Source organism: Loxodonta africana, chromosome 25 (genome assembly GCF_030014295.1).
Source record: "Loxodonta africana isolate mLoxAfr1 chromosome 25, mLoxAfr1.hap2, whole genome shotgun sequence".
NCBI lineage: Eukaryota > Metazoa > Chordata > Mammalia > Proboscidea > Elephantidae > Loxodonta > Loxodonta africana.
Genome location: NC_087366.1, coordinates 24152278 through 24167760, shown reverse-complemented (window position 1 = coordinate 24167760; position 15483 = coordinate 24152278). Strand labels below are relative to the sequence as shown.

Genomic DNA, 15483 nt, shown 5'->3' with positions numbered 1-15483 from the left:
CTGGACTACATGAAGAACACAGTATCAGGATTAGAGGAAGACTCATTAACAAGCTGTTATGTACAGATGACAACTTTCCTTACCAAAAATGAAGATGACTTGAAACACTTACTGATCAAGATCAAAGACTGCATTCTTCAGTATGGATTATACCTCAACGTAAAGAAAAGTAAATCTTCACAACTGGACTAATAAGCCACATCATGATAAACGGAGAAAATATTGAAGTTGTCAAGGATTTCATTCTATTTGTATCACAGTCAGTGTTCATGGAAGCAGCAGTCAGAAAATCAAACAGTATATTATTGCATTGGGCAAATCTGCAGAAGACCTCTTTAAGGTTTTACAAGGCAAAGATGTCACTTTGATGACCAAGGTGTGCCTGACCCAGGAAGACAGAAGAATTGGTGTGTTTGAACCTGCTGTTGGCAAAGAATATTGAATATACAGTGGACTGCCTGGAGAACAGACAAATCAGTCTTAGAAGAAATATAACCAGAGTGTTCCTTAGAAGTGAGGATAGTGGGACTTCAGCTCACTTACTCTGGGCACATCTTCAGGAAAGACCAATCAGTAGAGAAGGGCATCATGTTTGGTAAAGTAGAGGGCCAGTGAAAATGAGGGAAACTCTTAATGAGATGGATTGACACAATGGCCGCAACAATGGACCCAGACATACCAGTGATCATGAAGATGGTGCAGGACTGGACAAATTTTGTTCTCATATACATGAGATTGTCATGAGTCCGAGCTGACTCAGTGGCAGCTAACAACAACGATGGGGAGGCAAAGTCATCAACTGAGAGTGCAGAAGATTGGGAGTATGTATCGGAGGTTTGAGGAGAGAAGAAAAGATAGAGTCATCTATCGAAGGATGAAGAAGTGAAGAGAATAGGATGGAATAGAATAGGGAAGTATGAATGCTGGGAAGTATGAAGGGCTCACTTGAGATTGGTGATTCTGGATTTCATGTTCCTGACTTCAAGTATGATGTCTTATTCCATGTTTTTGATAACTTAAAAAAAAATTAAGAAACACTTTCCAATCTTAGTTTTCTAAGACTTTAAAAAGATATCATAAAGAAGTGTTGGATTTTATCCAGTGCTTTTTCTATGTCAGTGGAGATGATCATAGGTATTTTCTCCTTTAATCTGCTAATAGGATTGTATTGCATTCATAGATTATTATCTGTTGAACCATCTTTGAATTCCTCGGTAAAAACCCTGCTTAGCCGTGATGCATTTTCCCCTCACGCTGCTGAGTTTAATTTGCTCATGGTTTATTCAGAGTTTTTTTTTAAGTCTGCGTTCATCAGTGAGATTTACACACACACACGTATGTATGTTTGTATATATTTTGGTTTCAGAGTTATACTGGCCTCATAACTTGAGTTGTGAAGCTTTTCTTTTTCTATTTTTTTGTAATAGTTTTGTAACATAGGGATTACCTGTTACTTGAAGGAATTGTAGATGTAACATGAAAGATAAAACCATAAAGTTTCTAGAAGAAAACATAAAAATATCTGCTTGATCCTGCAGTAGACAAAGAGCTTTTTTAAACAGGACACAATAAGTACTAACCTGAAAATAAAAGATTGATAAAATATTGCTCATTAAATAAGAGCTTCTTTTCATCCAGGGATTCTGTTAAGTGAGTGAAAAGACAAGTGACACACTAGGAAAAGGTATTTGCAATACATATATCTGACAGAGGACTTGTATCCAGAGTATAAAGAAATCTCCAAATCAATGAAATAAAAATACAAGCAACTCAGTTTTAAAACAAATGAGCAAAAGACTGGAACAGGCCCACACAAAGAAGTTGTCTCCATGGCCAAGGTGAAAAGATACTCAAACATAATTGTCAGAACTGAAAATTAAAACTATAATAACAATACCACTACACACCCATCAGAATAGTGTTAATGAAAAATCTGAACTTTGTTGAATTATATCTCAAAGCCCATATCTGCGTGCATGTAAGTGTGTGTGTGGTCTTGTAAGGGTGAAAAAATGTTCTACACATGTTTACAAGAATGTATAGCAATCAGAATGTTCGTATGTTTCTGATGGATCTCAAAATCGGTAAACCATTTGTTTTGGAAAATTCTTTGGTAGCATATCCAAAGGCTATATGTGTATATGCTCTGTGATCCAACAATTTCACTTCTGGGTGAAATCAGTATATTTCTACATCAAAAGACTTGTTAATTAGAAGAAAACAGGGAAACTCTTCATAATCTTGGAATTGGCAAAGAATTTTTAGGTATGATGCTAAATAACAAAAGAAAATATAAATTGAACATCAAAATTAAAAACTTTTGTGCATCAGAGGATACAATCAGAAAGTGGAAAGACAACCCATAGAGAAGGAGGAAATATTTGCAAATTATATATCTGAAAGGAACTTGAATCCAGAATATATGTAGCTCTTACAACTCAATAATAAAAAGACAGATAATGCAAAGGAGGTATACAGATGGCCAATAAATACATGAAAAGATGCTCAGCATCATTAGTCAGTAGGAAAATGCAAATCAGAACACAGTAAAATACCTCTGTACACCCACTAGGATGACTAGAATCAAAAAGTCAGATAAGTGTTGGCGAAAATGTGGCGAAGTTGAAACTGTCATACGCCACTAATGGGAATGTAAAATGGTACAGCTGCACAGTCTGGGAGCACCTCAAATGGTCAAGCATAGTTACCATATGACCCAGAAATTTCACTCCTAGGTATATGCCTAAGAGAAATGAAAATGTATGTCTGTGCAAAAACTTGTATATATGTGAATGTTTATAGCAGTATTACACCTTTTCCTCACTTATCGACTATCTTTGTTATCTGACATTTTGCATTTGCAACAATAGTAAAAAAGTCTTGCTGTCTGACTATTTTGTGCATTAACAATGTACGTCTGGCAGTAACGAACACCGAGGTGTGAGTGAGAGTAATGCGGGCTTTGATGGTTAAGATGAGTTAAGATGGTTAAGATGAGTCAGTTTGGCTGGGCATGATTCTCAGTGGTTTGGCAGTTATGTCATGATGTAATTTGGCAGTTATGTGCATAGCCATCCTCCATTTTGTGGTCTGATGTGGTCATCCTCCATTTTCACATAATGTCAATTTTGTATAATGACCTGGTCTTCGAAACCTAACCATGCCGATAGGTGAGGAGCGGGTGTATTCATAAAAGCCAAAAAGTGGTAATAACCCAAATGTTCATCAACTGGTAGATGGACACGATGTGGTATATATATACAATGGAATATATATAAAGGAATGAAGTACATGCTACAGTGTGGATGAATTTGTAAACATTATGCTAACTGGAAGAAATCGGTAAAGAACGCTGCATATTATGAGGTTTCACTCATAGGAAATTTTCGCATCAGGGAACTCTATTGAGACAAAGTAGATTAGCGGTTCCCTAGGGTTTTGGGGTTGCTGGTGGTGGTTGATGGGGTGATAGCTGAAGTTTCTTTCTGAGGTGATGAAACTGTTCTAAAATTGACTGTGGTGATGCTTGCACATATTTGTGAATGTACTAAGTACAGTTGAATTGTACACATTAAATGGGTGAATTAATGATATGCAAATTATGCCTTAATAAAGCTGTTAAAAAAGACCAAAAAAAAAAAAAATTAGTGATTTTTTTTGAGAAAAGTAGGATGCAGAGGAGTAGATAAAATACCACATTTTTGTAAAGCAAACAACAAAAACCCTGTATCTGCATGTGTATGAGTGTGTAAGCGATCCTGTAAAGGTGAAAAATGTTTCACACCCAATGTAAACATTTGCAACCTGGTTAGGCTGAGATGGGGAGTGGGGGAGAAAGAAGGGAGAAAATAAACAGAAAAAAGGGAGAAGTTAAATTAGAAAAAACAGTGTGCTTAATATTACGTTGTTTATGTAAAATGTAAATGTTAAAATGAAAATGTTAACGGTAGTTGTGGTGGGATATCATATTTTTCCTTTATTATGCATTTCTGAGTTGTTTGGCCCTTTTTATTTTATTAATAAAATATCTAAAAAAATTAAAAGGCAATAAAAAAAGTAAAAGTTATGAAACCTGAAAAAACTAACAGGCAAACAGATTTTAAAAAACATATACAAGAATGTCCGTAGCAGCTTTTTCCATGATAACTCTCAACTGGAAGCAACGCAAATGTCCATCAACAGAATGGGTGAATAACTTGTGGTATAGACTTAGAGTGGAACACTATACAGTAGGGAAAAAGAAAAACTCACTACATTCAGCAATCATGGGTGAATATCACAGACACCATGTTGAGTGAAAGAAGACTGGCACAAAAGTGCATAATATTTGACTCCATTTATGTGACGTTCAAGGAAAGGTCAAACTCATCTGTGTTAATAGAAGCCAGGATAGTGTTTAACTTTGAGGCTGTGGCTAGAGAATGATTGGGGCAAGAGGGGCCTCCCAGAATGCTGGAGATGTTCTGTATCTTCATTGAGATCATGTGGGTGTTTACATGTGTAAAAATTCATCAAACAGTATACCTTAGATACATAGGACACATTGTAGTATGTATGCATATCTCAATAAAAAAAGTAAAATCAAACCACAAAAGAAAGGGAAAAAATAAAAATAAAAACAAGCAAAAACAACTGGTGCTCATATAAAAAAGCCTTTGTATACTTCCGGGAATACTTACATCGTGTTCAAAGATGGTTTCTCTTTACCAACATTTTTCATGGTTGCATTGTATCATATATGGATGTGTTATAACTTATGGAAACGGTGTATTGATGGACATTTCAGTTGTTTCTAACTCTTCCATAATATAAGCGTTTATAGCGTTAACATCTTTTTAAATAGGTCTTCTTGTACTTTCCTAATTATTTCCTTTTGATGAATTCCTAAAAGGGGAATTGCTTATCTGGAGATTAAGTACATTTGCGTCTCTGTTGTGTATTTGTTTCTCTGTGCCTTCACTAACCTGGTGATTAGCTTTAAAAACGTATATGTTGTTCTGATGTGTAATAAAAGCTCTCTAATTGTTTTAATTTTCAATGAAATTGATGCTTTCATATATTTAGACACTTAGGCTACTTTCGCTAATTTCCTCTTCATATCCTTTACCCATTTTCTTATTGCTCAGTCTTTTAAGATTCTTTTAATAAAATAGATACACAAAAAAGTATATAAGGAATAATTAACCCCTTACTTATGAAACAACCAATGCAGTTGAAGCATCTACCACTAATTAACATACTATTTGTGACCTCTTCATGAATATTAACTCTTTGTCATTTGTTCTGGATACTTTTATCTATTTTATCTTTTGTCACCTAAGTGGCTGTATTTTGTTGCCCTCAACTGTAGGATACACTATTATTTTTTTTATTGTAGCAACTTCACATGTATAGCTTATATATGTGATTCAGAAACCCTGGTGGCGTAGTGGTTAAGAGCTACGGGCTAACCAAAAGGCTGGCGGTTTGAATCCACCAGGCACTCCTTGGAAACACTATGGGGCAGTTCAGCTCTGTCCTACAGGGTTACTATGAGTAGGAATTGACTTGACAGCAATGGGTTTTTGGTTTTGTATTTACAATTCACCCATTTAAACTGTAAAATTTAGTAGTTTTTAATATATTCACAGAGTCATGCAACCGTCACCAGAATTAATTTTAGAATATTTTCACTATCCCTCAAGAAGCTCCCTGCCAATTGCCTTTCAGCTGGTAGTCAAGTGCTTAACTGATTATGCCACCCAGGGGCTACAGGGTTATTGATATTTACTACTTCTATCTCCAAGTAGATTTGGAAGTGATGGATGACAGTGGGTTTTCCTTTTCATAATTATAACACTCTCATTATAGCATGGCAGACCTTGACTTAACAATGGCTGAATCTGTGACCCATGTCGTGTGTGACCCATTGCTTGTGTGACACTGTATACTATATGATCTCTTGTATTTATGACTGCCTAATCTACTTAATTATAGTTAATTACTATAATTAAGTAGATTACCTAGAAATACCGCCAAGACTTTTGAACCCCAGATCAGTGGTGATAGCAGACTCGGTGTCCTAGACTTGTGTTTTGCAATTCCAGCCTGCCCAAGTTCCTTGGAAGGAGATCTACTTTTTCCACAGTACATTGCAGAGGAATGGACCTCATAGCTTAGCTATGTTTTATATCATGTAGAACTGTATTGCAACTGATTGGTTCAAGAGTGGGCATTTGACCTAAGGGCTGCTTATTCGTAAGCCCACTGACAACCTCAGGCTGTCTGGAGGAGAAAATTATAGTCAGTTATAGAAAACACAGATTAATTTGCCATTGAGCCATGGGAGGGGAAGCTGAAAGTATGCCTTGGTGTTTAGTCCTGTAATACTAGAGTCTGAGGGAATGGAAGTAGGTGTACACAGAAGCTGTGAGTTACAGAAATGATAAAGGAGATGAAGTCAGTTAGTAATAAGAATAGGACATATGTGCCGAGAGAGGCATGTAATTCTAAGGTAAACCATGTGACCCGAGAGAGAGAGGGAGATTCAGAGCTTGAGATTGAAGATTGTGATTTCTGGCTCTGCTTTAGATACTACTCTTCCTTCACTTTAGTACTTCTGTAGCTCCTGCCCTTCTTAAGGCTAATACAAGAATTTTTCCAGAAAAGAGTGTGGTTTACGTGTCAGACTTCGGACATTAGAAGCCTGGCTTTAGCTTTTATCAGCTGTATAACCTTGGGCAAGTCACTTAACCTCTCCACCTCCTCCCTCATTGATAAATTGAGCATCATCATAATACCTTTCCTCAAAGGGCTGATTTGAGGATTAAATGAGATGACACAAGCAAAGTGTTTAAAACAATTCCAGGCACATAACATGTTCAGAAAAGAGCATACATATAATGCTGTTTGGGGTAATTGGAATGAATTTCTTGTAAGTAAAAGAGCCTAACTGGAGTGAATCTGTTTACAGATTGACTTAGAGCAGTATAACCTAGTGTTTGGCTGGGTAAGCAAGATCACTGTACGTAGTGATAGGGCATTAAGAAACATTGACTTATACAATGAGAATAATAGTGATTGCTATTTACTGAGCATTTAATAGGTGCTAGGTGTTGTTTTAAGCATTTTATATGTACTAACTCTTTGGCTCCTCATGATAACCTGGTAAAGTAGCTACTGTTGCTATCATTTTAAAGTTGTAGAAACTGAGAAACAGGCTGAGCAGCTTGCTGGGATTGTGCAGTATGTAAGTGGCAGAGCTAGAATTTGAAACTGGTGATCTAGTTTTAGAGTTCAAATTCTTAAACATCTATTTCCTTTTTAGATATTTAACTCTTTTTAATGAAGTCGAGGAGGAGGTCTCAGTTTGCTGCTTGCTTTTTCTAATGCTTGCTTTTCTCCGATTTTAAGAAAGAGGTAGCACACCTCACAGAGCCTTCGGTGGGCAAGATATGATACAAGGTCATATACTATTTTAAGGTTCTTATACTATATGCAAAGTGATATAATATCACTTGAAGATAGATTGTGGTAAGTTAAAATATGTATTCTGTAAATCCTAGAGCAGCCACTATAAAAGAGACAGTTATAGCTAATAGGCCAGCATAGGACATAAAATAGAATCAGAAAATGTACTCATTTAATCCAGAAGAAGATGTTAAAAAGATGAAAAGAACAACATGGGACAAGTAGAAAAGAAATAGCAAGATAATAGACTTAAACCTAACCATATCAGTAATCACTTTAATTTTAAATGCTCTAAACACACCAGATAAAAAAAAGACAGAGATTGTCAGATTGGCTAAAAAAGCAAGACCCAACTATCCTGCCTATAATAAACATTTTAAATACAAAGACATAAATAGGTTAAAAGTAAAGGATGGAAAAAGATACACCATGCTTAACATAGTAAAAGAAAGATGGAATGGCTATATTTATATTAGATAAAAGGTAGATTTCAGAGCGAAGAATGTTTCTGGAGATAAAGGAGGCCATTAGATAATGCTGAAAAATTCAGCTAATCAAGAGGACATAACCATTCTAAACATCTGTGCTCCCAATAACAGACTTTCAAAATATATACAAGAAAAACTGATAAAACTTTGAGAAAAAACAGTCATATCCACAATTTGAGTTGGAGATTTCAGTACGTGATAGGATATGGAGACAGGAGGTCACAAGGATATAGTAGACTTGAACAACAGCATCAACCAACTTGGTGTAATATTTATAGAATACTGCCCTCAACAACAACACAATACACATTCTTTTCAATTGCACACAAAACATTTTCCATGATGGATCATATATTGGGCAATAAAACAAGTCTCAATAATTTAAAAGGATTGAGATCTTGCAAAGTATGTTCTCTGATTACAGTGGAATTAAATTAGAAATTATTAACAGAAACCTCTCTGGAAAACCTAATATTTGGGAACTAAATAACACAACTCTGAATAACCTATGGGTCAAAGAAAAGGTCAAAAGGGAAATTAGATAGTATTTTGAACTGAATGAAAACGTAAACACAACATATCAGAATTTGTGTGAGGTGCTACTGAAGTAGTTCTTCGTATTTATAGCACTAAATGCTTATATTAAAAAAGATTTCAAATTAATGAAAGTAATAGACTTAAACCTAACCATATCGATAATTAATGAAGGTAATAGACTTAAACCTAACCATATCAATAATCACTTTAATTTTAAATGCTCTAAACACACCAGATAAAAGGCAGAGATTGTCAGATTGGCTAAAAAAGCAAGACCCAACCATCCTGCCTATAATAAACATTTTAAATACAAAGACATAAATAGGTTAAAAGCAAAGGATGGAAAAAGATACACCATGCTTAACATAGTAAAAGAAAGATGGGTAGCAGGAGCATTGGTGGTTTGAACCTACCTAGTGGCTTTTGTAATCATCTGTAAAGATTACAGCCATGGAAACCCTGTGGAGCAGTTCTACTGTATAACACGTGGGGTCACCATGAGTTGGGGGCTGAGTTGACAGCTAACAAAAATAACAATAACAACTTCTACCTCAAGGAATTAGAAAAAGAATAAATTAAACTGTGTTGGTTAATGTTGTGTATCAACTTGGCTGGGCCGTGATTCTCAGTAGTTTGGCAGTTACAATGTAGTCTGGCAATTATGTAATGATGTTATCACCTCCATGATGAGATCTGATATAATGTAATCGCCTCCCTGAGGAGATCTACTATGAGCAGCCAGTCACTTGAAAGGGAGTTTCTTTGGGGTTGTGGTCTGCATCCAGTATATATGGACTTTTTGGCAAAGCTCACTGGCTTTTGCTCAGCTCTGAATCTAGCACTCGGCTCGTTATCTGCCTTCCGGTTTTTGGCGCTTGAGCCAGCAGCCTGCCGTCTTACCTGCCAGTCTTGGGTTTACCAGCCCCTGCTGCTATGTGAGTCAGGAGAAGCCTCCAGCTTATGCCTGACCCATTGACTTGGGACTTTCCAGCCCCTACAACTGTGTGAGCCATTTCTTGATATAAGTCACTGTCTCTCTCTCACTCTATGCATATACGTATATATAAACATATATGTATATAAAATATATGTATATGTATGCACTTCATTGGTTTTGCTTCTCCAGAGAACCCAGCCTAAGACATAAACCAAAGTAATTAGAAGAAATGATAAAGATCAATGTGGAAATTAATGAAATAGAAACAAAAATAATAGACAAAATCAGTGAAACCAAAAACTGGTTCTTTGGGAAGATCAATAAAATTGATGAAGCTCTAATCAGACTGATTAGTAAAGAGAGAAGACACATAAATATCAAGAATGTCAGACATGACATCACTATACATTCTACAGATACTAAAGGATAACAAAGAAGTGTTAAGAACTGTATGCCCGTACATTTTACAATGGAGATGAAATGGACAAATTCCTTGAAAGACACACATTACCAAGTTTTACTCAAGAAGAAATGAGCAACCTGAATAGCCCAGTGTCTATTACAGAAATTGAATCTGTGGTTAAAATCTGTCCACAAAGAAAACTCCAGGCTCAGTTGACATCACAAGTGAGTTCTGCCAAACATTTAAGGAATAAATAATGCCATTCTATACAAACACTTGCAGAAAATTGCGTAAAATAGAGAATACTTCCTAACTTATTCGGTGAGACCAGCCTTATCCTTATACCAAAACTAGACAAAGACATTATATGATAAGAAAATTATACAGAAATATCCCACATAAACATAGATGCAAAAATTCTTAACAGGTTTTAACAAATAAAAAGGAATAATATGTAAAAAATATAATAATACACCATGACCAAGTGGGGTTTATCCCAGGAATGCAAGGTTGGTTTAATATTTAAAAAGCAATCAATGTAATTTACTGTATTAGTAAATAAAAAAAGAAAAACTGCATAATCTCAATAAATGAAAACAAAAAAAAAGCATTTGACAGTCTAATCCCCATTCTTGATAATAAACCTGAGCTAGGTAGGATTAGAAAGGAACTTCCTAACTCAATAAAGGGCATGTATGAAAAACCTACATGTGACATCATACTTAATGACTTAAAGACTTAAATACTTAAAGGAATGCTTTCTCCCTAAGATCAGGAACAATACAAGGATGTCTATCCTCATCACTTCTATTTCATGGTGTTACTGGAAGTTCTAGCTAGTGCAGTCAGTCAAGAAAAAATAAAAGGCACCTAGATTAAGAAGGAGGAAATAAAAGTGCCTTTATTCACAGGCATCATGATTGCTTGTATAGAAAATCTGACGGAACCTATAAAACTGCTAGAACTCCTAAGGGTGTTTGATAAGGGTAGGGCATAGAGGAACAATATATAAATATCAATTGTATTTCTTTACACTAGGAATAAACAAATGGAAATTTAATATTATTGACAGTAGCATTAATGTATGTGCAATACTCAAAACCACACAGCATTGCTGACAAAAGTTAAGGAAGGTTTAGGTAAGTGGGGAGATGTTCATTGTTCATGGGTCAGAAGACCCGTGTTTTTAAGACAACAATTTTCCCCAAATTGATATGGTGATTCATTGTAATCCCAATGAAAATCTTAACCAGATTTTTTTGGTAGAAATTGACAAACTTTTTGAAATTCATGTGGAAATGCAAAGGACTTGGAATAGCCAAAACAGCTTTGAAAAAGAACAGTGGTGGAAGGCTAATACTACCTGGTATCACAATTCAGGTAATTATGTGTTATTGTTGTAAAGATAGACAAATAGATTAGTGGAATAGAACAGAGTCTGGAAATAGACCAACACATACATGAACAATGGAATTTTGACAAGATACAAAGGCAGTTCAGTGGTGAAAGGATAGTGTATTCAACAGATGATGCTGGCACAATTGGTTATCCATGTGCAAATGAACTTGAATCTGTATATCTTTCCTGTGTCATATACATAAATTAACTCAAACTGAATCATACACCTTGATGTAAGACCTAAACTTACACCTATTTTTAGAAAAAACCAAATCTTTGTGATCTAGGTTTAGGCAAAGAGTTAAGTACAGCACCAAAAGCATGGTCGGTGAAACAACACATCGATAAAATGAACTTCATCAAAATTAAAAATACGTGCTTTTCATAAGGTATTGTTAAGAGAATAAAAAGACAACCCGTAGATGGGGAGAAAATATTTGTAAATCAAATACTTGATTAAGGACTTGTATCTAGGATATATAAAGAACTCTCAAAACTCTCAAAAGCAACAACCCAGTTTTAAGAATGGGCAAAAGGTTTGATAGACACTTCATCAAACAAGATGTACATATGTTAAATAAGCACATGAAAAGATGCATAGTATTATTAATTAGAGAAGTAACAAAGTAAAATCATAATGAACTACCACTACATACCTATTTGAGTGGCTAAAATAAAAAAAGATGAACTATACCGTGTGTTAACACAGTTGTGAAAAAACCGAACTCTGTACACTGCTGTTGGGAATGTAAAATGGAACAGCCACTTTGGAAAACAAACTGATCATTTCTTAAAATGTTAAGCATACATCTCCCAGCTATTCCCCTGCTAGGTATTTACTGAAGAGAACAGACTTACGTAACGTTCATAGCAGCTTTATTTGTAATAGTCACAAATGTCTGTCAATAGCTGAATGCATAACAAATTGTGATATGTCCGTACTGCTTAGCAATAAACAGACATGAACTACTGATACACACAGAAACATGGATGAATCTCAAAATAATTATGCAAAATGGAAGAAACTGGGCATTTTGGGGTGATGGGTATATTCAATATCTTAATTGCCAAAGTTTTTTTTCTGGGTGTATACTACATACTTTGAATATGTGCAGTTTTTTAATATGTCAACAGTATCTAAAAGCTGTTTTTGAAAAGTTAAAGTGATACAGCAGTTAAAAAACAAAACTAAAACTAAAACTAAACTGCTTATATAACATGCAGCATTACTATATCTTTTATGGTGCTATGGCTGCTAACCAAAGGGTCGGCAGTTCGAATCTGCCAGGCGCTCCTCGGAAACTCTATGAGGCAGTTCTACTCTGTCCTGTAGGGTCGCTATGAGTTGGAATCGACTCGACGGCACTGGGTTTTTTGGGTTAATTTAAATATATATAAAGCAGAAATTATCAATAATTAAGTGGAATTAATTTGGAGAAGATATTTTCAACTGGGGGTGATTTCCCCTCCCAGAGAAATCATTGGGCAATGTCTGGAGACTTTTGATTTTCATGACTGTTACTGGCATCTAAGTGGATGGAGGCCAGAGATCCTGCCAAACAGCCTATAGTGCACAGGATAGTCCCCCTCAACAAATAATTACCCAATCTCAAATGTGAATCAGTAGTGCCAAGGTTGAGAAACCCTGACTTAAGAGTTTCTAAAGGGTTTCTGTGAGTCGGAATCGACTTGAAGGCAATGGGTTTGTTTGGTTATTTTTTAAAGTCAGTAAAAAAAAACAAAAAATCTATTGCCATGCAGTCGATTCTGACTCATGGTGGCTCCATAGGGTTTTCTTATATGTAATCTTTGGAGAAACAGATTGCCAGGCCTTTCTTCCTTGATGCTGCTGAGTGGGCCCAGACCACCAACCGTTAGATTAATAGTTGAGTGCGAACTGAGTGTGCCAACCAGGGATCTAATGTCAGTATAACTGCTTATTTTTCGAATCCTTTGTTATTACACATCCCTGTGATGAACATGTTATTAGCGAAGCAAGTTGCTAAACAAAAACCTTTGTTGAAAGCTATGTCTTAGGCGTTTGAGAATATGTGGATGATATCTGTAAGAGACTTTAATTCCTGAGATCATTGTTTTCAAAAGTAGAGCACACAGCCTTCCTTTGCATATTGCTTCCATCTATTTGTACTTAAGAAGTGCTTTCTGAAGTGGTATCTGTCCCTGTTTTTGTTCTAGACCAGGAATGTTTTTATTTTAGACCAGGGATTGGCAAACTTTCTGTAAAGGTCCAGGCAGTAAATAGGCTTTGGGGGCCATACAGTCTGTGTTGTAATTATTCAGCTCTGCTTTTGTAGTGTGAAAGCAATAATACCCGTTACCGTTACCGTTGAGTCGATTTCTGACTCATAGAGACCCTATAGGACAGAGTAGAATTGACCCATAGGATTTCCAAGCAACAGTAGACAATACATAAGCAGATGAAAGCAAACATAGACAGTACACGAACAAATGAGTGTGGCTGTGTTTCAGTAAAACTTTATTTACAAAAACAGGACCAGATTTAGTTTGTAGGCTATAGTTTGCTAATCCCTGTTCTAGAGCATTAGTATTTCTTCTTTGGGACGTTTGGCATTTTCTGGTTAGTTGCCCAGCCGTGGCTGGTTGTACAAATGGAGGAAGGTGGAACCTTTTCATTTGAAGCTGCTCTGCTGTGTTTAATGGCTCTGACTTATAATTGTGTGGAATAGGTGAATGGCATGAACTTTAACTGAGAAGTAGAATAAGGCATCCTTATCTGTCTGCTTTCTCACAACCCACATAGAGGTGGTTGGTAAATTCTAACAAGTTTACCTTTGAAAAGTTTCTGGAATTAGTAATTTCCTGTATTTATAATCCCTTGAATGGAGTAGTGCAATAACCTCCTTATTGCTGTCTCTGCTTCTAAGCCTCTTTAATCCATCAACCCCCACAAATGTTGCCAAAGTTACCTTCCTAAAATAAAAAAATAGAGCACACTTCCCTGCCTGTAATTATACAACGACTCCAGTCACCTAGAACAGAGGTTCTTAACCACTTTTTATTCCTGAGTTCCTTTGAAAGTCATTTGGTAGCTGTGGATCTAGGAAAATTAATTTATTTACATGTGTTCCTGCACACAGTTTTCTTACACTTTTGGGGAATTGGGCAGTTCATGGCCCTAGAGTTTTGTTCATGGTCTCTTAGTTAAGAAATCTTGTTTTAGAGAATAAAGTGTATGTTTTCTTCCCATGCTGTTGTAAGTGCTTCATGGTCTGGCTCTAGTCTGTCTTTGCAGTTTATTCTCCATGTTCTCAAACATGCTTGCACACATACATACAGACCCTCACATACTGTTGTGCTTTATCTGCAAAGAATAACCAGCATTTTCCTGTCATGCCAATTTCTCCCGTTTCAGTCTTTGCAAGCGTTTCCTCTTGCCAAGAATGCCTTTACCACTTCGCTCCATCTGTGCGGTTTCTGCTCATTAAGACCATCTCGAATATCAGATTCTGTGTGAAGACTTCCCTGACATCTCCTTCTTGGCAATAATAAATAAATAGGAGGAAATTCTAGCAAATGAGATATGTTTGGAAAGCCTTCCCTTATCTTAGTGGGGGGTGAGGGAGTGCAAAGGATAGAGGGAGGAAACTTCTGGGAAAGATTTCTTTGTTCTTAACCTCTTCTTAAGCCTCATGTTTCCTGATAAGCTGAATGTAGTAGTATTTATCTTCTAGGGCTTTTAGAATAAATGAAAAATTGTTCCAGTCTTCACATCTCAATATTTATGCAAGAAATTCCCTTCTGATTAGTGAGTGGCCCCAGGAACGTAGGCAGGAGTGAAAGCAATTTCACGGATCCAGTTCTCTCAGTTCTTCATCAGATCTTCTGATAGAAACCCGTGCTGTTAATTGACTAAAGCATTTCTTGAAGTCTTTCTGCAGAAATTACTTTAAGGTATGTGTGTAAGCTGTAAGTCACTATGGAAGTGTTCATGTTGTTGTAAGCATTGCTACTTTTAAAAGGCCAGGGAGATCTTTACTGTTAGAGTAGATGTTGCTTTTTTTTTTTTTTTGGCTAGTCAGTTGCTGATAGAATAGATCCCTGGCTTTTACAAATTAATGCTTGTGGTTGTCACTATTCCATGAATGACTCAGAGGGCACAGGAAATGTGATAATTTGTAATTTTGCTAAGCATAGATTTGGACCTGCCACACTTGGGCTCTACAACCCAGTAACCACATCTTATTGGGATTTGTTATCCTCTACGTTTTTGTACAGTAATTTTTGTTACT

The 15483-nt window shown here is 36.1% G+C and overlaps 1 protein-coding gene across 11 annotated transcripts in view; it reads left to right on the top strand.

The window, feature by feature from the left end:
* RALGPS2 (Ral GEF with PH domain and SH3 binding motif 2) overlaps positions 1-15483 on the top strand; it is a 248678-nt gene that overhangs the window by 86201 nt on the left and 146994 nt on the right. The gene's annotated exons all lie outside the window — the stretch shown is intronic.